We start from the raw sequence: 23,259 nt of genomic DNA on the forward strand, positions 1-23,259 counted from the left end.
CCACTCCCTTTTTTGACCAGTCAAACAACCGCATGAGGTGGAATATCCCAAGTTTCAGAGTTCCTGGAAGAAACTACGCTTCCTAAAGGAAGAACTGCCATGCAAGCCACCAATAATCATCAGTTCACGGGGGCAGGAATGGGATACTACTTTGTTACCTGAAGTTACGGTTCTTACACCCCAGATCCAGCTTGGGAGGAGTTAGGGGCCTCTGGACTTGGTCACCTCAAAGCGATTTTCATGTTTTATAATTTCTTTTCAGGCGGTCAGCTTCTTCCAAAAACCTACAGTGGGGGCCACAAGAAAAGAAAACCCAGACAGCTCACTTTGAGGTAAGTAAGTGTAAAAATCTCTTATTAGCTAAGGGAGACAGTGGAGATGGTTCATGATTCCTAATTACAGGGAGGAAGGCTGGGCGAGCACGTCACATTCTACCGGCACTTACCACCACTTGCTGCCTGGCCATCCTTCAGCTTCTTGTTAAAGCTAAGTTGCAAACACATGAAAAAAATCTGGCAGGAGATATTTTCTGTGAAAAACAATGCCTTCAAAGTTACTAAAATTGGATTCTTGGGCATGTCCTTAGAAGAAAGTTAGTTGTGTTTTTTTTTATTTCTCCTACGGGGTCAAGTAATCATAATTGTGACAACTTGCCGAGTGTGATTTTGTGTCAGGCTCTATCCTTATTGTTTCATGTAGATTAACTCACTGAAACCTGAAAATAACTCTACGAGGCAGACACTTCTGTGTTCTCCATTTTACAGAAGAGACTGAGGCACAGAGTGGTAGAAAAACTAGCCAAAGTCACATAGCAAGAGAGTGGTAGCCTCCAGAAGCTACCTCGCTGCTGAAGACACCACTTAGCTCTTGCTAGGTTGAAGGTAGTGGCCTGAAGCCAGACAACAAGAACAATGAAAAACAACGGAAAACAAGTCTTCAGAAAACATTAAGCCGAAACATAATGCCAGCAGAGCCAACACCTGAAACTAACTGCTGAAGCAAGCTCCTCGGTCTAAAGAAAACATCAGTGAATCTCAAGTGCATCTGGGCACATACGAAGTTAAGAAAGAAAGAAATTCTGAAACAGGGTTCATGGTAGCCACGTGGCAGTGCTGCCCTCCCACTTACTGAAAGGACTGAGGGGTCTCCTCTCCACCCTATGACTCATGTGGAGGATTCCTGTGTCTGGCAGGAACTGGCTCTGAAAGGAAGAAAAGGGTCACCCCACATCCTCCTAATCCATCCCTGCACTGCCTTGAGATGGCAAGATTTAGATTTTAAACAGGGCTTTCCTGACCTTTCTGAAGCAAAAATTTTGGCATTTCAAATTTCACTGGTTAATTCTTGCAGTCTTTGGGGTATCTCTGCCTCGATCGTTATAGAGATCTCCAGATGAATATCTGCGAATACATCTGCTTCCAGCCTCCAAAGGCATTCATTCCCCATTGCAATCTGATTCAAGAACCCTCACTTTCGGATTCTGTTAACCCCAGTCTGGGCACATGCAAATAATGTGACCAGAAATTTTGGGCTTCTCCTTGAGCCTCAACTGGTAAAGCAGCAGCAAATGGATGTGAAATCCCCAGGCTTAATATACGTAATTCCATCTAAATCTGATTCTCTGTTTAGGTCACACGCTATCCTCCCAGCCCCCAAATTAGCAACCCAGAACCTACCCTGGGCTTCCTTCTTCTCTCCCTCCCACACCCCACAGCTCCCACACAGCCCTCTAAGGGATGGGCCCAGCCACTTCCTTCTAGCTCCTTGTCACTGCCTCTGTTCAGTCTGCTGTCCTCTCCAGCCCCATTCCCTCCCCACTGTGGTCAGAGGTGGGACACCCCCTTGCTCAGACCACTGCAATAGCTTCACTGCTCCCCCTAAGTCTTCCAGACAAAGTTCACCGCCCCCCCAGCAGGAAACATCAGGCCTTGCTTAATCTTCAGCCCAACCCTCCCATCTGCTGCCCAAAGCCCCCAACAGACTAAAGACGATAGTTCCCAGAACCACCTGCCTCTGCTGGGCCCACATTTCTTGGAGGTGTGGCTCCCTTCAACCACCCTGTCACCTGATAAACTCCTACTTTCCTTTCCTGTGCCTGCGGGCACACCTCCTGGAGAAGCCTTCAGAGCTGTATCCTCTCTCCCTGGCTCTCCTGCAGCAGCTCCTGCCCAGGTTCCTTCACGCCCTGTGGCCATCCTGCCCAGGTTCCTTCACGCCCTGTGGCCATTCTCTGCTTGTAGGCGTGTCTCCTCTACCACCCATAAGCTTCAGGTAGGTAGGGCCTTATTTATAGGCATCTCCTGTGCCTGGTCTCACGCCTCACTCCAGGTGGTACTCAACAAATGCTAAATAAAGGAAGAACTTCATGTCCTTTCTCGTTCTCTGAGTTCCCTGAAATTTACTTAATTATTTAATTATTTTTTGATACAGTCTTGCTCTGTTGCCCAGGCTGGAGTGCAATAGCATGATCTCGGCTCACTGCAACCTCCGTCTCCTGGGCTCAAACTATCCTCCTGCCTCAGTCTGCTATGTAGCTGGTACTACAGGTGTGCACCACCATCATGTCCAGCTAGTTTTTATATTTTTTGTAGAGAGGAGGCTTTGCAATGTTGCCCAGGCTGGTCTCAAAGTCCTGGGCTCAAGCAATCTGCCCATCTCGGCCTCTCAAAGTGCCGAGATTACAGGCATAAGCCACCATGCCCGGCCCTGAGTTCCTTGAAATTTAGATGAAGGATCCAGATTTCAAGCACTAAACTCCCTATGAAATTTCTCATTTTGATCAATTTTCCCAATATTCAAATTTACTTTAAAGAAATAATAATAATAAATGCTAATAGATTTTGGTACTTTTGCAAAACAAAAATCTAAAAGCCTTTTTAATTTTTTTTTGAGACAGGGTCTCACCCTGTTACCCAGGCTGGGGTGCAGTGGTGTGATCATAGCTCACTGCAACCTCGAACTCCTAGCCTCAAGTGATCCTCCCACCTCAGCCTCCCAAGTAGCTGGGGCTACAGGCATGTGCCACCATACACAGCTAATTTTTTATTTTTAGAAGAGACAAGGTCTCACTATGCTGCCCAGACTCCTGGGCTTAAGCAATCCCTCCATCTCGGCCTCCCAAAATGTTGGGATTATGGGCATGAGCCACCACGCCCAGCCTCAAAAGCCTCTCTTGCATGCTTAGACAAGGTAAGGAAGCCAAACCAGTTGTGACACTTAATTAACATTATTTCTGGGAAACGGTTTTCTGCACAAGAAGGCATTCTTAGATGCAAGAACAATAAATAAAACAACAAAAGATAAAAAAGAAAGCCTCTTCTGGGCTACTTCCAAAAGGGATTTGAGCCAAAAGAGGTGCCTTTGAGAGGGTACCCTTGCCAAGGGTGGGCTCTGAGGGCCGCCCTGACCCGGCCATCCACATGGCATGTTCTGGTGAGGATGCTCTGGGGAGAGTGTGGCCTGTGGTCCTGGAGTCAGGGGCTGCAGGTGTGTCCACTTCTGAGCTAGAGAGTCCCAAAGGTGAGATGGAGTCTTGCTGGACCGCCAGAGAAAGCAGGGCATGGAGGGACTTGCACAGGATGCCTTGGAAGAATGTGAGAGCACCCTCCATTCCACCGAGGAGCATGGCGAAAGGATCTCAGGGGTCCCACAGGAAGGAGCAAGGAGGGTGGAAGAGAAGTCACAGCCCAGCCTGCCCTGCAGAGAGAGGCCTTGGCAGCTGAGAAAGGTGAGGGCATCAACCACTAGAAGGCGTCCAAAGGAGATACAGCTGCTCCTCTGAGCAGAGCAGGGTAAAGCTGAACACTGCCCCTCAAGAAACCCATACCCACTATCTACAGGAAGATGATCACATCCAAGACCCCCAGTCCAGACCAGGTGACTCTCCTTTCCCTGCTCCCTGCTCCAGCACCCTAAAAAGCAAAAGAACAGAAAGGTGAGCCTGGCAGAGGGGATCAGTGTTCCAGGCTGAGCTACCCCACCCAGTGGGAAGGTTCTGCACAGCCTGATGGCAGGGCTGGCCATGTGACTGACCCCGACCAGTGAATGAGAGCAGAAGTCACAGCCACAGCCTTCTAAAGGACCTTTAACATGTGTTCCTCTGTCTGCCCAAGACCGTCAATTTCCCGGATAGAGGCTCCTCCTTTAGCCAAGGCCCTGGATGGACAGTAGCACAACGAAGAAATAAACCTTTGCTACGGTAAGCCACTGAAATATTGAGGTTGTTTATTACCAGGGTGACCAACTCATCCATTTGTCTGGGACCTTCCCATTCAGCACTGAAAGTCCTGCATCCCAGAAAATCCCTCTGTTCCAGACAAACCAGGATGGTTGGTCCCGTAGTCAGTGCTATTGTACAACTCATCGTATGGTGACAGACACGGGCAGGAAGAAGGAAATTAAGACTAGGATTCTACAGCCACAGATCAAGCCTGATCCAAGAGCAGGAACAGGAAACAATGGCATTTACAATAAACAAGTTTAATCTTCACAATAATCTATCCATTCATTGTGATCATTATCCCAATTTTCAAGGTGAGGAACTAAGAACTGAAGAGACAACTTGTTTTACTTAAAATGACACAGCGAGCAAGTGGGGATGAAACCCAGGTGTGTCCAGCTTTACTGCTGGTGCTTCTAACTACCACATTGCTGCCAATCCTGCCTCCAAACACCACCTCTCAAAAGTATAATACAGAGACAAAAGCAACACAAACAAACAAAACATAAAAAGCAAGCATTCCTGGAAAAGGAACAAGGAGAATTTATAAGAAAAAGAAATCCTGGGTCAGGAAAGCTACAGGAACTGGGCAAACAAGTTATCTCTGAGCTTCCTGGCAGCCAGGGCAGAGAGGGAAATGCTGGCTCTCACTCTTTTAAGACCTGGAAGTGTATCAGGGAGTTCATCAGGACAGGCCTGAGCAAGGAGAGCTGTCTCTGGGAAGGTTCTCTCTATGGGACCTGAGTAAATACTATGCTGAATGGCTTGGGGAAAACAAGTGTTATAAAAGAACAGAGGACTTCCCCCTTTTTAAAATGGGACCCCAGTGAAGGCCTGCCTCTCCTTCTGGCCCACAGTGTTACCCCTAGTGTGACAGCTGGGTGGAGCTCTGTTAAAACACTTGGTGAAGCCCCAGAATGTCACTTGGGTAGCAGCCTTCCATGATGTGGCGAGCTTAGGAAAATAGGGACAATAGTGAATCAACACCCTTGACGACTCTGTCTGGTATCCGTGTGCTTACTGATCTACTTCTCCACAAAACTCCCAATCCCCAGCAGGGGTGTGTGAGTTGCCACCCCTGCTTTCCCACAACCTACCTACAGGGAGCTGGCCCTGAGCACAGCACATGCTCCAGAAGTACTGCTCTCCTTCCCCAGCCCAAACAGCCACGGCAGATGGCCCCTGGCCCCACTCTTCACTACATGGTGCCTGCCCTGATGTCTGCAGAGGGAGTGAACACTGAATTGCTCTGACCTGTTCATGCTCTGATCTGTTCAGAGGGCGGTGCCTCTGAGCAGAGGTGAGAGGCTGATGGGGTCCTGTCCCCATTGCAAGTCCTACCCGACCTCCATGGTTACTGTGACCGCCTGTGGGGAGCCTTGCTTTGCAACAGATTTAGAAAACCTTCACTGAATGTCAGCAGATGCCTTGAACCTAAGGTAACAGGTGTTTGCACAAGGATCATTCAATAAGCATTTCTCTAGCCCCTAGCAGAAACCACAATGGGGACGAAGACAGAAATCAGCAGTCCTTACGTTCAAGATGTCCTCAGTCCAGCTAGAGGGACAAGTGTTTTAATAAGTACATGTCAGCATGACCAATTCACAGGCAAGCCATGTTTACAGCTGTACAAGCAATGCACTGCCCTACTCCGGAGGTGCCTGGGGGTTTAGAAGTGGCAGATATTTGTTGAGTCATGATGACAACTCTCCAGCAGGTGGCAGTCAAGTGTCTTGAGGAAGGCGTGCTTTTTTTGTAGCAGTGGGGCATAGGTAAGGTACAAGAGCAGAACAGACGAAAAAATGATTTGTTTGTGGGCTTGGGTGTGTGTGGAGGGGTGCTGAGGAGGTGTTAATAAGAGGACAACGGACCAGCGAAGAGGTCTTACGAGGTGTTGCAGGGGTTTGCTGGGTGGCCTGGCTGGTAGGGAGAATGCCCTGAGCGGAGGACAGCAGTATATGCAGTGGTACTTCAGTCTCAAAGGTGCTGGTTGTCAGGTGTTGGGGTGTGAGGAGGGCCCATTTGTGGCCCTTGGGTACCCAAATTCAACTGGTAGCTCTAGACGCTTGTGGATCCCCAAATTAAACATCAATCAAGGAGATGGCATTTGGAGCTATGGGGCTTGATCAGTTGAGAGGATCCCGCAAGGAGTAAGATTTGTAAATCTGGGGCACTATGTCAATCAAAACAAGGCTGGTCTTTGTGGAAAAGAACCCCAATATCGTTGATAGAGGAGAGTCCACAGAATCCCAGTCTCCCAGACAGCTACTGAGGGTTGGTAGAGGGATTCAGAGATCTAAGTCAGTCACCAAACAGGACTAGTTCCCCCAGGGCATGCACCTAGCTCAGTAAAGGCACTCGGTTTGCTGAATGATAAAAGGGATGTCTTCTTAACCCTTTGCCAAGTCCATCACTGAGGTGTAGAAAGAAAACAAGCTACCAACCCACTGGGCATCCTGGGGGGACTCTTGGTCCTGGATGTGGAGGTACAGGCCACGGATGAGACAGCTGTGGAAAGTGGCCTGACTCCATCTGACCACTGAGCAGCTGCCCAAATTGAAGTGGCCCAGGATGAGGCAGCAGAGCAAACAAAATGGTCACAATGGGAGCATCTGAGTTGGCAACCAGATCGAGGAGATTACTCTTTCAACAGGGCTGATTATAATGACTGCAGAATGAGTTGGAGTCCCAGGAACCATCAATCCCCTTAACATTTCCATGAAGCATCTGAAAAGGGAACTCATACCACTTAGTGCTTTTACTGCTCTAGACCCTTTATAACATAGTGATTCAAAGCATGCTCTCTGATGGGAGATGGCGGTCAAGTTTCAAATCCTGACCCCATCATGTATGAGTGCCTAGCGTTCAAATCTCAGGTCCCACATTTACCAGCCGTGTGATGTTGGGCACAACATTTAGTCTGTATGTGTCATTGGTCTCTGACCCGACCTGTAGCATAAGGATAACATTACCTGCCTCACAGTTGTGGTGAAGAGTAAGTGAGATATATAAAGTGCTCAGAATGGTGTCTGGAGCATAACAAGCCCTCTGTAAGTGTCATTATTATCTTCCCATTAACCATCACAACAGTCTCATAAGACAACTAGCTAATGTTTCATCCGCTATCTTACAGATAAGGAAACTAAGTTTGAGAGGGTAAGTAACTTGATTGAGATCAGTGATTTTGTATAATGGGAAGGAAGATTTAAACACAGGCCAGTCCCATTTAAAGCCCATACTCCTTCCACTGTACAGCACAACCTCCATGCAAACTAAGAAATGGGCATAGTCCGGACAGTGCAGGGATTTACAAATTCTTCAAAAAGTACTTCCCAAAGTTCTGCCATGGAACACTAATCCCACAGGATTGTAATGATGTTATCTGGGGGGGAAAAATCAGGGGCCAAATACGTATAGGGAATGCTGGGTTCAATAATTAGGTGTTTCTTCTGCAAGGCTTCCTGGACCTTTAAAGACGGGCCCATGGAGGGTGAAGGTCTAAGGGCAGTGGAGTCTGAGTCCCAAGTGTATGCACCACACACCATTTATCACCTCACGTCTAACAGCCAAGGGTTCCATGGGGCACACAAGGGGAACCGTGCTCTGCAAAGCCATTCAGGATTAAGAGTTCCCTCCTGTGCGACCTTCTCCTCCCCATGCTGATTTCCTCACCAGAAAGAGCTTATTTCCCAGCCTCTTGGTTCCTCTGAAAGCAGCCCAGGCTCTGAGGTTCATGTCCCACTTTTTCTTATGAGTGGTCTCTGGCCACTTCCTTTGCCTAGTGCATGCTCACTGGCCTGGCACTGTCCTATGCCCCTCATGCAGACCCTATGCATTTAGCCCACGGCCTGTCCCAGAACCAGGAATTTTTTGCAAGAGTTTTCCCCCAGCCTAGACCCCAGAGATGATCTGCTTTACCTGGAGGACAACATGGGATCTGAAGCCACAAAGAGAACTCCCAGGTGCTTCCTCTCCCCAGGCAGGGTCCAGGCCTTGTTCCCCTCTGCACCCCAGCACCTAACACTCCACATCTGGGGGCAAGGCCGGGGGCAATATGCGCTCTCTGTCTGCCACACCCCTCCAGTCCTGCCACTTCCACTCTGGGGACCAGGCTGGTGAGGCCAAAGCTCTCTTCCCAACCCTTGGTCTCAACACGCCCCTGCGTTCAAAGAGGGCACAGGGTACAATCCCTGATGGAAGCAAGAAGGATCAACGGGTCATGCTCAAGGACCAGCTAAGTGAAGGCGTATCCACCTGGCTCCTATTTCTTTTCATTGTTTTCCTGCCTGTCCTTGTCTTTAATTGCTACAGAATAAGAGGAGAGAGCCTGGTTCTACAGACTCAGGGGAGGAACACTCCTTTCACCAGCAAACTTACTGCCTGAAGTTGAAGAAAATTCTGGAAAACATCTGCATCTTGTTCTAAAGGAAACAAAAGAATGCGCTGCTGTTATTTGGTGGCAAAGGGAGAGAGGCCGGTGTGAGGAAGGGTGGAGTTAGGAAGGAGCACCTGAAAGGTGCTTGTGTTTCTGGCTAGGGCTTAGGGTTTGCCAACAAGACAGGCAGGGCCAGGCGGCAGGGGCTGGGCTCAGAGCGGGCTGAGACGCAAAGAAGAAAACCACATGCCTTCTTCGAGAACGTGGGGAGAATGGGAAGAACATTCAACAGCAGAGAAAGGGAATATTATAGGATCTTAGATGGAACGGCCTACACCTTTTACCACAGTAAAGAGCAAGGCCAACTACAAAGCAGGGTGGTGGGACCCCAGGACTGGCAGGAAGGGATGTGTGGGGCGGGAAGCCTGCAGAACAGCAGAGCCTCCTGGCAGGGCCGGGCAGCGGGCATGTCTCCAGAGCAGGCCAGCCAGGTATGGGACCTTCCTGACAGAAGAGGAAGCAAGTGGCAGCAGCAGAAGAGGCTGAGGGTTCTCCCCCAGGTACCAGAAAGGCAGGAGAAGTGGGTTTTGACAATAGAGTGAGGGGATTCTGGGTGCCTGAGGAGAGGTAGGGCAGGATGGTGGTCAGTGCAGGGCCTCTCGGGTTCTAATTCCAGCCCTGCCACTTACTAGTTACATGTCCTAGGCAAGTTAGGTGACCGCCAGGAGCTAGAGATGCTCATCTGTAAAAGGGGGGGATTCCCTGCACTGGATTGTTGCGCAGACCAAATGAGTTGAATATAAGAAAACATCTAGCATGCTCCGTGGTGCCCACTGTAGCCATGGAAGTGGATGGCCTTGTGCTGGTTGAAAAGGGCGAAGGCTGGGAAAAGTGATGTCAGGAGATGCAAACTCAGGTTGAAATCTTGGGGATGCAGGAACTCAGAGATGGTGACAGCAGGGGTGGCAAGAGGACATGAAGGAACTTAAAGCTGGAGAGATCCAGGACAGTGACCTCTGGGAACGAGGAAGGAGTCGAGGAGAGTGGCTGCAGGGAAGGCTACAGGTGTCCTGGGGGTGGGTCTGGAAGGCATTCCAGAGGGCAGCATTTTGTAGCAGGAAGCATTGAGGACTCAAAATAATTTGAAAAGTGAATGGAGTTTTAAGAGTCCAACTGCTTTGTTTTAATATAAAACAGAGAGACAACTCTGAAAAGCTTGGACTAGGGCAATGAGAAAGGTCAGTGGGATTTGAATAACAGAATTTTGGAGTTGTTCAGGGAGATAAGATGTAGAAAGCAAGGACAATGACTTCCCTAGGGAGACGAAGCCCACAGGAGGAGAAGGGGAACCCAGCAGGGTGACAGCTGCTGCTGAGGGGTGGGCTGCCCCACGGATTCTGGGGTGACACAGTAGCATCAGCTAAGGATGCTGGGGGCATCTGTTATGTCCCACCCAGCACAGGGTTTGGCTGACTGGCAAGGAGGCCTCGGATGGCTACCACTGCCCCAAAACCTTTAGGCAATCCAACACAGTTTATTGAGAACCCACATATACCAGGTAATTTCTTCGGTGAAAGAATTGGTAATTTGAGTAAATTTCCACCACAAACTGCATGTAGTAGGCAAATTTTAAATCGGGACAATTTGGTAACAACGAAGACACTGTTGGTGCGCTGGCCCACGACCACTCATTAATCTCTCAACAAATATGTACTGAGGGCATCCAAGTGCCAGGCACTGTTCTCCACGGCAGTGCTGGGCATGGGGGTAAGGACACAAAAATCCTTGTCCTCATCTGGCACACCTCCTGGTAAGGAAGGCAAGAAAACCAAACAAGTAATTCGGGTGCTGGGTGGCAGTAAGTGCTCAGGAGGAAAGTCAGAGATGGGGAGGAGGCAGACCACGGGAGGGAGGCAGTCAGGAAGGCCCCAAGGAGGCTGGACAGGAGGAGGTGAGAGGCGACAGAGGTGTTCCATGCAGAGGACAGCTGGTGAACAGGGCCGCAGGGAGCTGCCCAGTGCTAGGGGACCAGTGACTTGTGGGGACTAGGGAGAGGAGACAGCTGAGGAAGGTGGGGGTGCAGTCAGAGGGCCAGGCCTGGGGGCCTGAAGACCCCAGTAAGGATCTTGGCCTTGACTCTGAGTAAAATGGGGAGTGACATGATCCCTCTTAGTTTTTACGTCTGGCTGCAGTGGTGAGAAGACACCCTGTGTGTGTGTGTAAAGGCAGGGCAGAAAGCTGCGTTAGGAGACAGCTACAACAGTCCAGGGAAGAGATGCTGTGACTCAGCCCTCAGTATTAGGCGTGGGGGTGATGAGAAGCAGCTGGATTCTAGACATATTTCCAGGGGCTGTGCTGATCAATGGGATGTGAGGTGTAAGAGGAGTCAGTCTGAGTGGCCATGGCGGGGTGAAAAAAGTCAACTCTTGGTATGTTCTGAGAAGTTGATTCTTGGTATGCTCTAAAGGAATAGCCAATGGGTTTCCTGACGGTCTAGACATGGGGGTGACTCCCAGTCCATGAACTGCACAAAGGCCCCCAGCCAAGGGGGCAAAGCCACTTTCCATGTACATGCCCCATGTGACAGCTGGAGGAAGAGGGCCCTGGACGCCATCCACCTATCCAGGGAGGAGCTGCTGGTTTGGGACATGTTCAGCGTGGGATGCCTATGAGATGTCTAGGTGACACCACAGGCCCTGCTGCTGTGAGTGGAGGTGAAATAGAGCAGTCACCGGCCATCCCCTGCCCCTCTGAACACTGACCACGTCCCATTTACTGAGCATCAAACACGTGCCTAGGATGGTTCCTGCCTCGACATGTCTCCTTCGGTCCTCATAACGACCTTTTGGGGGAGGCATCGACATCATGTAGAAGATGACTGAGGCTTAGAGAGGTAAGGTAACTAGTCCAAGATCACACGGCTGAGAAGGGCCAGAGCAGGGACTGGAACCCAGATATGCCCAACTCCGGGCTGGGACTCTGCACATGCTCTGTTGCTTCAGTGACTCAGCAAATAAAAGCAACAGCTCTGTCCCAAGTAGGAGAAAGAGAGCAGGGCAGGCTCATACCCATCCCTCCCCCACCTACGGTGCAAAGATGTCAAAAATCAGTACCAAGGACGTGAATAACCAATGCGCTGGCGGAATGGCACATCTGTTCAATGGGTTAACTAAAAGCCAGGAGATCCTTTTTGTTTAAACGTGAACAACTGAAAACCTTTCTAAAATGCACTTGTCCATTTGCCTGGCAAGCGCACTTGGAGGAAGATGATGTAATCTATAACGAGTCTCAGGATCTTCCAAGCCCTAGATCTAACATGTTGGTCTGAATGTATCCTGCCTGATCCCAGAAATAACCCAAGTTCCTCTTAATGAAAACAAAATCAGCTTGTTTTTTTCCCTTCATTTGTCTTCTTTTGGCAAGAAGAATTTAAAAAAAAAAAAAAAAAAAAAAAAAAACCCACAAACTTCAGTGATTTCAGTTTCATTTTTCTGAGCTTTGGATATAGTGAGTATCACGTTTCTGTGGTTCTGAACAGGCATGAGTCGTAGAGCTCAAGGTCATTTTTCTGAGAAAATAGTGCAGGAATCACAACAAAAATAACAACACAAAAACTAGTGGCAGAAACCACATACCAGGCTTTTTTTTCATGCTAGTCAGTGTTGTTTTGTTTAGTCCTCAAAGAAGAACTAATTAATTCTGAGAGGAGTCAGATAAATCGCCTGAAATTCCTTAGTTCACAAGTAGGAAAGCCAGGATTCAAACTCAGGTCTGTCTGACTCCAAAGCTCTGTGACAACTGAATCAATACTACCTTTTCTGAGTTAAAACAAAACAAAATTTCCTATAAATCAATAAAAAAGCAAATACTTCAGTGGAAAACTAAGCAAAGAATACGAATAGGAAACCACAAAAGATGAAACACAAAGACCAGTAAGTATACAAAAACATGCTCAATCTCATAACAGTCAAAATTTAATAGATGATATGCCACTTTCACTGCTCATATTAGCGAAGATTCTATTTTAAAGATAATACCAGTATTAGTGAAGATGTGGTAAATGGGCAGGTCAGTACACTGTATATCTGAATATAAACTGATATAGCTTTTAACAAAGTAATTTCATGTCTAAATTAAATTTTATGTTTAAGAATATCATCTCTTACATAGTACTCTTTTAACAGACATGCACTGGTATCTGTTAATATATCAACAGATAAAAATTGATATACATTTAATAAATTTTCATTTAATTAATAAATGATTATTTCATTTAATAATCTTAGTGAACTGATATACATTGATATACATTGGTGAAAAGGATTCAAACTTATATACACAATATTTCCCAATCTTCGTATGTGTCTATAGAAAAAAGACAAGAAAAAATTCACCAGAATATTAAAACATCTCCAACTGGTGAGATGGGTCATTTTTGTTTTAACATTATAATTCTCAATTTTCCATCTTTTTCTATATTGGATATGAATTATTTATATAATAAAATTTCATAAACACAGAAAGGACTGAAAAGAAGTAAACAGAAATGCTGATGGTAGCTGTCTTTGTGGGCTGAGACAATGGGTAGTGATTTTCATCTTTCAATTTCTCTACCTGTTTCAAACTTTCTCTTATGAGGTTGAGTTACTTTTGAACTAAGCAGAACTGTAAAATTTAGTAGTAATTCAGATTTTCTGTAACTATATCAACATCATAGAAAAGACTTCAACTAGTTTCCAGATAGGAATAACAAAGGACAGGGAAATCACACACCAGCTACCCTAGATGAAAGTCTTGGGAAATTTCCAACACAGTGAGTGTCAAGGGACCAAAAGCTTACTGCCAGCCCACACATGACCACCAAAGCAGCATCTGACACTGGCACATTCACAGTTCATGTCTGCCTTTTAGGTGTTGTGTTCAGTTCTGAACGCCTGGCTATCCATAGCATCAACCAAACAGGCGCACAACATTGCTGCTCAGTACAGTCAGTGCTGGGCAGCATGTTCCCTAGTGACAGTTGCTCTCTCCTGGGGACCCTCCTGGATGTCAGACCTTTGTGGTCCAACTGAAGAGCCCTCAGGTTTCAGGGCAGGTAGAGGCGCAGGCTTGAGCAGGAAGCTTCTGGTAGACTGACTACACCCACCCAACTTGGCCTACAAGTTACCCCCACGAGAAGCCTCATTACCTCCTTGACTTTCCCCTAGACTTGCCCACAGCTCCCAGAGTCAGTCTGACTCAGGCTGAGGTGCAGGTAGAGGCCACAAAACAATCAAAACAAACTTAGTAAAGAGTGGGGAGCCTGGCTGGCTTTTCTTTCTTTAAAAGTCTATATGGGGACTTCTTAAATATATATATGCACAGGTGGGAGGAGTGAAAAAAATAGAGATGGCAAAAATGAAAAAATATGACAATGGAAACTGTTTCAGGCTCTTTTAGGATGATATATTTTCTAAAAGGGACAGGGGAAACATCAAAACACCTCATTTCTCTGACAATGAATGCAGTTAAAAATTTGGACTTCTACTACATATCCTTATGTAAAAGGACATTTCTAAGAGATATGAAACCATTTCTTTTTATTTAAAGTCTGTCTTAGAATTTTTCTAGCTAATTTGTAAGCATGTGCGTGCATGTGCACACACTCACTCTCTTGCTCTCTCATATTTTCAAAGACGCAATAAAAATATTTTAAATATGTCCTTAGCTCTCTTGAAATCTGTAAACAATATAACCTTACAACACTTATAATTCCAAAAATAATCAATATAATGCCCTAACTGTAATACAAAGAAGAAAGGAAATATAGTTAAAACTAAGACAATATGTAAATCAATATGCAAGTATTGAGGCACTGCTACACCAGAAAACATCATGAAAGACATATGAAATGCTTGCACCTATTCATAACAAATAGGTAAATCTTACATACTTGGTAGCTGTGTTCCTAGAAAATTCAGTATATACTAAAAACATGCAAAAATTATTTGTGTTTATGTGTTAATTGGAGTCAGATTCCAGGCTCGGATAATTTTAAGCAGGGTTTTGCCTACATGAATGCACTGAGCATTAGGCAACTGTGCAGGTGTTGGGCAATCTTTTGTTCCCCAAACATTATATCTAGCACCCCTGCCTTCCCTTCTTCCCCCAATAAAGCCTCGTCTGGGTCGCTGTGACAGCCAGATCACCCACACACATTCCCATGATGTCCTACAGCGGGCGTGATGTACCCACTCAGAACCGGTAGCATTTCTATAGACAAAAAGAGGCAGAGAGGTTAGCTATTTACCCAAAACAACAGAGAAAACTCAATGGCAGACTGGACTAGAATAAGAGAAGGAATAGATAGCGGAGGAAGAAGGAAGTTATTATTCTCATATTTATCTTTCTTCACTGCTAGACAATTGTGCCAAGCACTGTTATGTCCATGCAGAATCTCATCTAATCCTCCTGTCAATCTTCTGGGTTAGTACTATTATCATCCCCATTTTTCAGATAAAGATATTACCTTTCAGGGAGGTGAAGTAACTCTCATAGCCCTATTTTTGGCAGAACCAGATTTTACCCAGTGCTTTTTACATTGCTTCAAGCTGCTCCCCTCCAGGTCTCTGAGTCGACGCCCCAGGGTCCCTCACTTTGCTGCTTAAGTCTCTGGAAAATAGTGACAGGAATGCGTGCTATCTGAAAAGCAACTCACAAAGAGAAAGATGGTTCAATCCCAGCATCTCAGCCCTTCTGGTCCTGTCAGTATATGGCTCTGGCCAGAAAAGCCCAGGCATCCCAGAGCACGGGAAGCAAAGACTCTGGATGAAGTCATGGGCCATCTTTCTCTAGACTCCTGGAAGAGCCTGGCTAGAGGCACCAGGGATCATTTCAGGAGAATGTGTATTTGGCACCTACATCCCAGTTTTGGAGGGTAGGTGGTCATCACATCCTTCCACCCCCATAACTGCTGGAGTTGTTCTCTGAGACTGAATATTGGATTAGGCACTTGAAGACGTGACCCAGTTTTACAATTCTTAGGTACCTCTCTCCTACTTTCTGGCCATAAAACCATGACTAAGCACTTTAAACAAGAAACCTATTGCTCAGGCACCATGTTCAGGAAAAGAAAACATCAAGAGCCCTGTATTTGTCACCTCGAACTAAAGTCACCATTTCATGAACCCTGTAGGGCCTGGCAGAGCTACAGGATGAACCCATTTGTTGGGGATAGGGCGGATGCCTCTGCCCTGCAGTCTGTTCTGTCAAAACAAATTCTGAAGGTTTCGTAGAAAATGGTTCAACTAAGGCTCCTGTCAAATGATTTCTTGCAAAATAAGTTAAAGCAGGACCAGCCCAAGTCCAGTGCACCATAGGCTTATTTTTAGCATTATGCAGGAAAGGCTGTAGGATATTCTGGCACCACAACTAAGAGCATGGGCTCTGGAGTCACAATGCCCAGCCCCAAATCTCTGCTCTGCTGCTTGATTGTGTGGCTCTGGACAAGATGTGAACCCTTGTTCCTTAGTTGCCTCACTGGTAAAACGAGGATGATGACAGGACTTACCTCACACGGTGATTTTGAGTCATAAATAAGACAATTCATGTACGGAACTTAGAACAGTGCCTGGCCCATGGCAAGCACTCTCTGGATACATGTCACCTTTACTGAGATTAATACTGACTGCCATGCCATAGAAAGAATGGCTGAAGGCACTGGAGAACATAAACCTTGTGGAGGGAGATAGAGCGGGTGGAGAGGGAAAGGACGTGGGTCCATGAGCACTACCTTCAAACTTCTAAAGTGGAATTGTGCCATGCCTACGGACCTTTGTTCAGTGTTGCTACAAACAGCAGAACTAGGTCACTAAGGAAACACTGCCAAAAGGCAGATCTGGGGTCAGAATAAAGGAGGATTTTTAAGAGCCAAAGATGTCCATAAAGCGGGAGCAGGATGTCTGGTGCGGAGATGGACGAGTGGGGCTAAGCGGACTGCCTGTCACAGGCAGCCACTGCACAGATGGGATCCTCCTGCACTGGTGGGTGGCTAGAGGAAGTGACCCCTTAGGCCCCTGCCCACTGGACCATTCTGTCACTTTGAAAATAAGTAAATAAATGCTGATAGCCAGGGTGTGGCTGATCAGCCTGAAGGAAGGAGGATGGACTTTGCACCAGTCTTTACACAACCTTCAAAACTTTTACTTAATACTCTCAGAACCACATCTGGTGGTGGCAGTGGGGACAGGAATGACCAGTAATGGCTCAAAGAACCAAAAGTGTTCCTAGAACACCTGCTGGTGCCAGACAATAATTCAGGGAATGTGTAAAATGACAGGGCTGTGACAAGCTATCAACATTTTCTTACTTTGGACGATTTAAAGAGTATTGGCTGGGCACGGTGGCTCACGCCTGTATTCAAGCACTTTGGGAGGCCAAGGCAGGCGGATCACCTGAGGTCAGGAATTCGAGACCAGCCTAGCCAACATGGCGAAAACCCATCTCTACTAAAAATCCAAAAATTAGCTGGGTGTGGTGACATGTGCCTGTAATCCCAGATACTCGGGAGACTGAGGGAGGAGAATCACTTGAACCCAGCAGGCGGAGGTTGCAATGAGCTGAGATCACGCCACTGCACTCCAGCCTGGGCGACAGACTGAGACTCTCTCTCTCAAATAAAAAAAAAAAAAAAAGACAGTATCGATGACTAATGCCATTATTATCTGGGGGCACACAATATAGAGTGATCAAGCCTGCCAACTCCATGGGCTGTGACCGTGACAGGAAGCCTGGGGTCATTCCAGTTCACAGGCTACTTCTCAGCCTCCTCCCAGGCAAAGGTTTTAGTGTTCTTCAGCACCTCCTTGCCTCCAACCCACCCACACAACCCCTTGACCTGGATCTTACCCAAGTCAGTCTCCTGGCCGAGTCACACACAGGAAAAGTTGCTGGAACATAGTGAAATGTCCAAGAGCAAGAAGTAATAGAGAGAAAGAGGAGAATCTGCTTTGTGAAAATTCATTCAGAGCTGGGGCAGCCTACATCATGAAATAGTGTTACCTTTATTAACTACAGAAACAATTTTAAAACTAGAAACTGTTTTATCAACAAGAAAAATTGCTAGCTTGTATTGAAATTATAATCCAGATCCAAGAAAAAAATGCAATTTCCAAACTAAAGTTCATCAGTCATTTTCCAAGTATTTCCTGTGTACTTGTTACTACTAATTTATATATTCTCAACTCTGAGAACTCAAAAGCGGGTAAGTGGCTGTAGGTATGAAAAGATTAGGAAAAACAAATATGCGTAGGTGACCTTGGGGACATTCTGTGGACACACTAATTGTTTCCTATCTGGCAACACCTGGCACCATGTTTGAGAACCACTGTCCAGTCCGGCTAGGAACTCAGTAGGCAGGAAGATGAACCATCTCTTCTCAGAAAGAATGGATTCAATAACCCAAGGGCTCCCACTTTGGATCCCAGCTGCTGGATCTGCCCACAGCCCCAATTCCTCCCTCCCCACCTCTGACCTTCTCTGTAGTAGGTGGTTCATGTCCCAGCATGTCACTGTCTTTTACTCTCTGGTTGGTTGTCTGTCTGTAGCCAAACCCTAGTATATCTTCCTCACCCATAATCATTCCCCCTCACTTGTTCCTCTCCATGCTGGCCACTACAGCCTTAGTTTAGGCCCAGACCAACCCCGCCTGGCCTCTTCGCATCCTCTAAAAGCCCTGGCCTTTGGCATCCCAACAGCTGACTTCTCCAGAGGCTTTCACAGTTTGCCCTCCCTAGCAAAGGTTTCCCTTTGTCCCTCTGCCCCTCCCAGCCTCAGAAAGAGAAGCAACTCCCCAAAGTCCACTCTGGCTCAGGCACTGTGCCTGACATGTAGCCCAGGGCAAGAAAGATACAGGTTCACCACACAGGCCGGCACCAGTCCACTGATATTAGCTACAGAACGCTACTCAAAGATACAGAGGATCAGAAAAAACCCAAACCCACCATGACCAGTTATTATTCTCCTATTGGGGTGGGGCCAGAGCATTGGGAACACAGCACTCATGCCACCCACTTGCTTTCCCAGAAAAGGGCAGAGTACTCCAGGGAACTCGGGATTGCCTGTCTCTGGCCTGTGGCCCAGTCCTATGCTCCCTTTGGTATTCCTATGAAATCACCTCAACAGTCCATTCCCAGGGCTCCTCCAAAGTTGCAATACTTACCTTTAGTGCCTCCTGCCACCCACCACTGCATCATGTTTACCTTCCCACTAACACGTGGCAAACGTACTGCACCTTTTTCCATTAGAAAACTTTATAGCATCTACAAGCTTTTCCCAAGTGGGTCAGAAAGCAACTGATGTTACCTTTGCTTTGCTATCCAAATAGATTCCAAAATTCCCCACTCTCATTTTCTCCGCCACTCAACGAATCTGTTATACACACATAACTTGGTCTGCTTATGCATGGGGTGATTGTTTGGCCATCTTCGTGTCTGTGTCTTCTAAGACTGTGAACCCCCGAAGGGTAGAAATAAGATCTGTTTAATACAGTAGCTCCAGCGAGCACAGCAGGGCACTGCCAAGAGAAGCACAGAGACTGCCGCCCCAGCCCACCTCTGCCATGACTCTTAATGGGACCCTAGGCAAGTCACTCCCTTGCCTAGGCCTCCGCTTCCCCACCTACAATGAGACGTACTTAAAACTAGTGTCTCTCTGAAGGCCCGTCTTTTAGCTCTAGTAGACTATGACAACACAGGCAAAAAAGCACTGGGTTTATGTCTCTTCACGACTATGTGAGCAACAATCACTCAGGGTTAGGCTCAGCAAGATATCACAATACTGCGCCTTAGAGTAGCACAGAACTGCCATTGCAATGTGTGAAAACCCTAAAGTGGATATTTAGTGCAATGGGATGGATGTTTGTGCAGCTAAGTATAATGGACAATGAAGAATGATTTTATCTCCTTTTGAGAACATAAGTATACTATTCTATATTTATCCCTCCCATCTCCTAAATTAGGCAGGAAGAACTTTTTCTGATCGGCACCCACTTGCCAATAATTTCGCTCTACATCTAAATGGAGAACAGGAGTCATATAAGTTCACAGATTGAATGGATGGTTGATTTACGAAGCCCTTAAAATGTGGCTGCAGGCCGATGCTGGCAACCCCATAATTAGATATGGCATGCTCTGCAATGATGTATTTTTTAACTGTTTTTTAATAACTCAGTTCTCCTTCTGGAATGAGGAGAAAAATGGAATTTGTTAAAAATAAATCGAGATTTTAGTGGCTTTTCAGCCTTCTGTTGCTTGTTGCTCAAAATATTCTATAAATAAGAGAAGCCCTGCCCTATAGTGCACTGTAAACACCCACAGACACTCAGAGCCAAATTCTTCCAATTATGACCCTGTGCCTGTTGCCAAGCTACTGCAAGGACCTACTTGAAAGGCGGCCATCTAGGCCATTTCCTGATTAAGCTGCCCTGTAGCAAGGAATCAAGGCCTGCTGCTTTGGCATTGTATCTAGTCTCAAATAATTACTCCGTGTTCCTGAAATTAAGCCCTTTCCTTGTGATAGAATTACAATTCAGAGGTAAGTGAAAGGCTAACCACTCACCCATCTGTCCATCTGCCTAAGTAGTGTGTGCGTTTAAGACCCTGAGCTGTCACGTGTTGGGCTTTATTTAAATCAGGTAGCAGAAGGACACTCACAACAGCATCTTTAACTGCACTGAGCAAATCAAGGTCAAACAAAAGTAGGTCAACTATGGACATGACAGGTGAGTAGATGCAGCCTGCCTTTCTGCTTAGTGGCTTCCTGACTCATCAGTTTGGGTCACCGTTGCCCAGCCCAGCAGGCTGAAATGGTCATTTAAAAATCTGTACCGTACCCCAAGAAGGCAATGCAGTTACGTCAGGTGTAGGGCTTACTGCTCTGCAGTTCAAATGCCAGTGTGTGAGCTGGAACTGCCCCGGCCTCTGTGCTTCCACGCAGCCTCAACAAGCCATTGAAGAACTGCATGCAGAGAATCAGAAGATGACAGTGTGCCACACTCTCACTGAGAGAAATTACTTCCAGCACCTTAGAAACCAGAATGTTCAAAGCAGCAGTGGAGCAAAACGGGCTCTGGCTGGAAACTAATCACCCCCCACCTCCCACTATGAGGCTTTCACGTCAGCCCAACTGGGTGAGTGTTCAAGAGAAGTGTCGTCCACATTGGCCCGGAGACCTTCAAAAGGTCCTGTGACATGGCTCCTGCCCCAGGAACTCACTCTCTAAATGGGAAGCCCATTAATGAACAAGAGAATATGTGGTCAGATTTTCCAAACTCAAAAGTGAGACCTATACACTTGGAGGGGCAGTGTTTTTAAAAGTAGGAGTCCTGGAAAACTTGGGACCTGGGTGGTCACAAAGCATTGAGCTCTTCAGGGAGGGTTCTGCTGGCCATCCGATGCAAAGGGGCCCTTCCTATGACTCTCATGCTACCCCTGGGTTCTAATTTCTTAATAACTGAAGTGATCTTGTGTTCTTGCACCTCCTCTGATTAGAATGTGAGCATCATGAGAGCGGAGACACTCTCTGTTTTGCTCGACTGGTTCCAGATCAACTAGAACAGTGACTGGTTCTTAGTAGGTACTCAATAAATAATTCACTGAAAAAAAACAAATACACACCAGACTCTCAGAAAAGCATATTTATACCAATCTCCCTCAATCCCTATAGTAATATTATGAGGTAAAACAATTAGATCTCCCATTCAATGAGAAAATCAAGGCTCAGAGAGGGTGCGTATTTTGCCCAGGGCTGCATCTAATAAGTGATAGAGGTGGAATTCAAAACCAGGTATGGAGTATTATGATCCTCCCTTTGTAACAAGTGTCTATTACTTTGTATAATTTAGAAACAGCAAAAATGAAAAACTCTGAAGGAAAAACTGCTCATCAGAAAGAGCTTTATATCAACTAATCTTATCTGTGATGAATTCAGTTCTGGCACCCAAAATCCAAGTTCCATTTCCATCTACAGAGGACACTGGCAGCATAGCTACAGCAGGAGAAAGGATTCTGGGGCCTTCCTTATGAAAGGATTCGGTTCCTTTCTTTCTGCAGGGCCTCAAAAGCCAGGCAGGGAGTGGAGGGGCCATCGGCACCAGCGATCATCATGCCTATGGCTGCTGGCTCCACGGTTCTCTGGAAATGCTCCAAAGAGAGGCTCATAAGCAAGTCTGAGGTCGAGGAGTTAAAGTGGTTGTAATCTGCCTTCTCCCAAACCCATACCTTCAAACTTCGAAGGGAAAAAAAAGCATTTTTTAAAGACTGAAATTTCAAAAATGTTTAAAATGAAAAGTAGAGATTTACATTTACCTGAATTGAGAATATTAAACCCTGCTGAAGCTAAGTTTATCCCCTTTTTCAGTCTATAACTCATAATAAAATTCCTACTAGTCTGATGTTTTGGGCCAAGAATGCCTCTGCAGTCTATCCTCTAGATGCAGGCAATGGCTTGAGTTTATGTGCAAACCAGCAGGTACATCTCATCAAAATGGCCAGGCCAGTTCTCATGTGTGAATACATATCTCAAATATGGGAAATAAATGCAAACAGCACATAGTATCAATGAAACAGGTATAGCATTGCCAAGCTGCCCAACAACCCTTAAATACAAACATCCTGCAGAAACATTACACCCTCCATGGCTGTGAATGAGGAGCAGCACAGTGACAAACGAGCACATAGCCTTCCAGATCAGAAACTGTTAACTGGGATCTCTGGGTGGACTTCAGGAAAAATGTTTCATGAAAAATGCTGGGCTTGTATTTGTCTTGTGCATTTTTTTTTTTTTTTGAGAGGGTCTATAAATTTCTTCAGACTCACAAAGTGATCTGTGACCCCAAAAGACTAGGACTACCCCTTCTGTTGCAACTCTTGTCTCATTTAGACAATGCTGCTGACACAAACAACTAGACAGGAAGCCCTTTCACAATAGACACGACGATGGTAACAATCAGAAAAAATTGTCCAAGTTGTTACACAGACGATCCAGCCACCGGAAACTGTTCAGTCAATGACATAAAAGAGGTCAGTAGCTCAAAGGGACTGGAAAACTGCTGTGCCTTAGCTTGAGCCCACTGCGCAGACAGGGACAAATGGCACAATGAGAAAAGCACAAGGAAGTAAACTTAGGGGCCAGAAAGTTTGAGACGGGTGAACTTGGGAGCAACAGGAGAAAAAAACAGAATCTTTGGAGCCAGGCAGAACCTCACATATAGACTCAATCTGTGACTTTGGGATGATGATGATGATAATGATAACAGCATCTGCGATGAGCTATTATTTGCTGACAGCACAATGTCTGGCACATAGTAAGCACGTACTTATGTACTTAGGAAATTACATGTTATTTCATTTAATTTTATTTTTCTTAGTTTTTTTTTTTTTTTCCATAAAAGAGAAGGGGTCTTGCTATGTTGCCCAGGCTGGCCTTGAATTCATGGCCTCAAGTGACCTCCCACCTCAGCCTCTCAAAGCGCTGGGATTACAAGAGTGAGCCACTATGTCTGGTCATTTCATTTAATTTTTTATTACAACTCTGTATTATCTTCATAATATAGAAGATATAATATAAAATGCCTATATAATCTATATTATCTATCTACATATTATCTTTATCTTCTAAATGTGCAAAA

General features: G+C 46.2%; 1 protein-coding gene across 16 annotated transcripts in view; it reads right to left on the minus strand.

Moving 5' to 3' along the window:
- BMAL1 (basic helix-loop-helix ARNT like 1) overlaps positions 1-23,259 on the minus strand; it is a 110,260-nt gene that overhangs the window by 38,490 nt on the left and 48,511 nt on the right. For 12 of the 16 annotated variants that reach the window (XM_073018148.1, XM_037999664.2, XM_037999660.2 and 9 more), the window contains one exon: positions 159-284. The exons of 3 other annotated variants lie outside the window; for them this stretch is intronic. The gene's annotated coding sequence lies outside the window, so the exon portion shown is untranslated. Of the gene's footprint in view, positions 1-158; positions 285-20,463; positions 20,589-23,259 lie in introns of all 16 variants that reach the window. One more of the 16 variants, XM_073018147.1, reaches the window with a different exon arrangement.

This window comes from Chlorocebus sabaeus, chromosome 1 (genome assembly GCF_047675955.1).
Source record: "Chlorocebus sabaeus isolate Y175 chromosome 1, mChlSab1.0.hap1, whole genome shotgun sequence".
Lineage (NCBI taxonomy): Eukaryota > Metazoa > Chordata > Mammalia > Primates > Cercopithecidae > Chlorocebus > Chlorocebus sabaeus.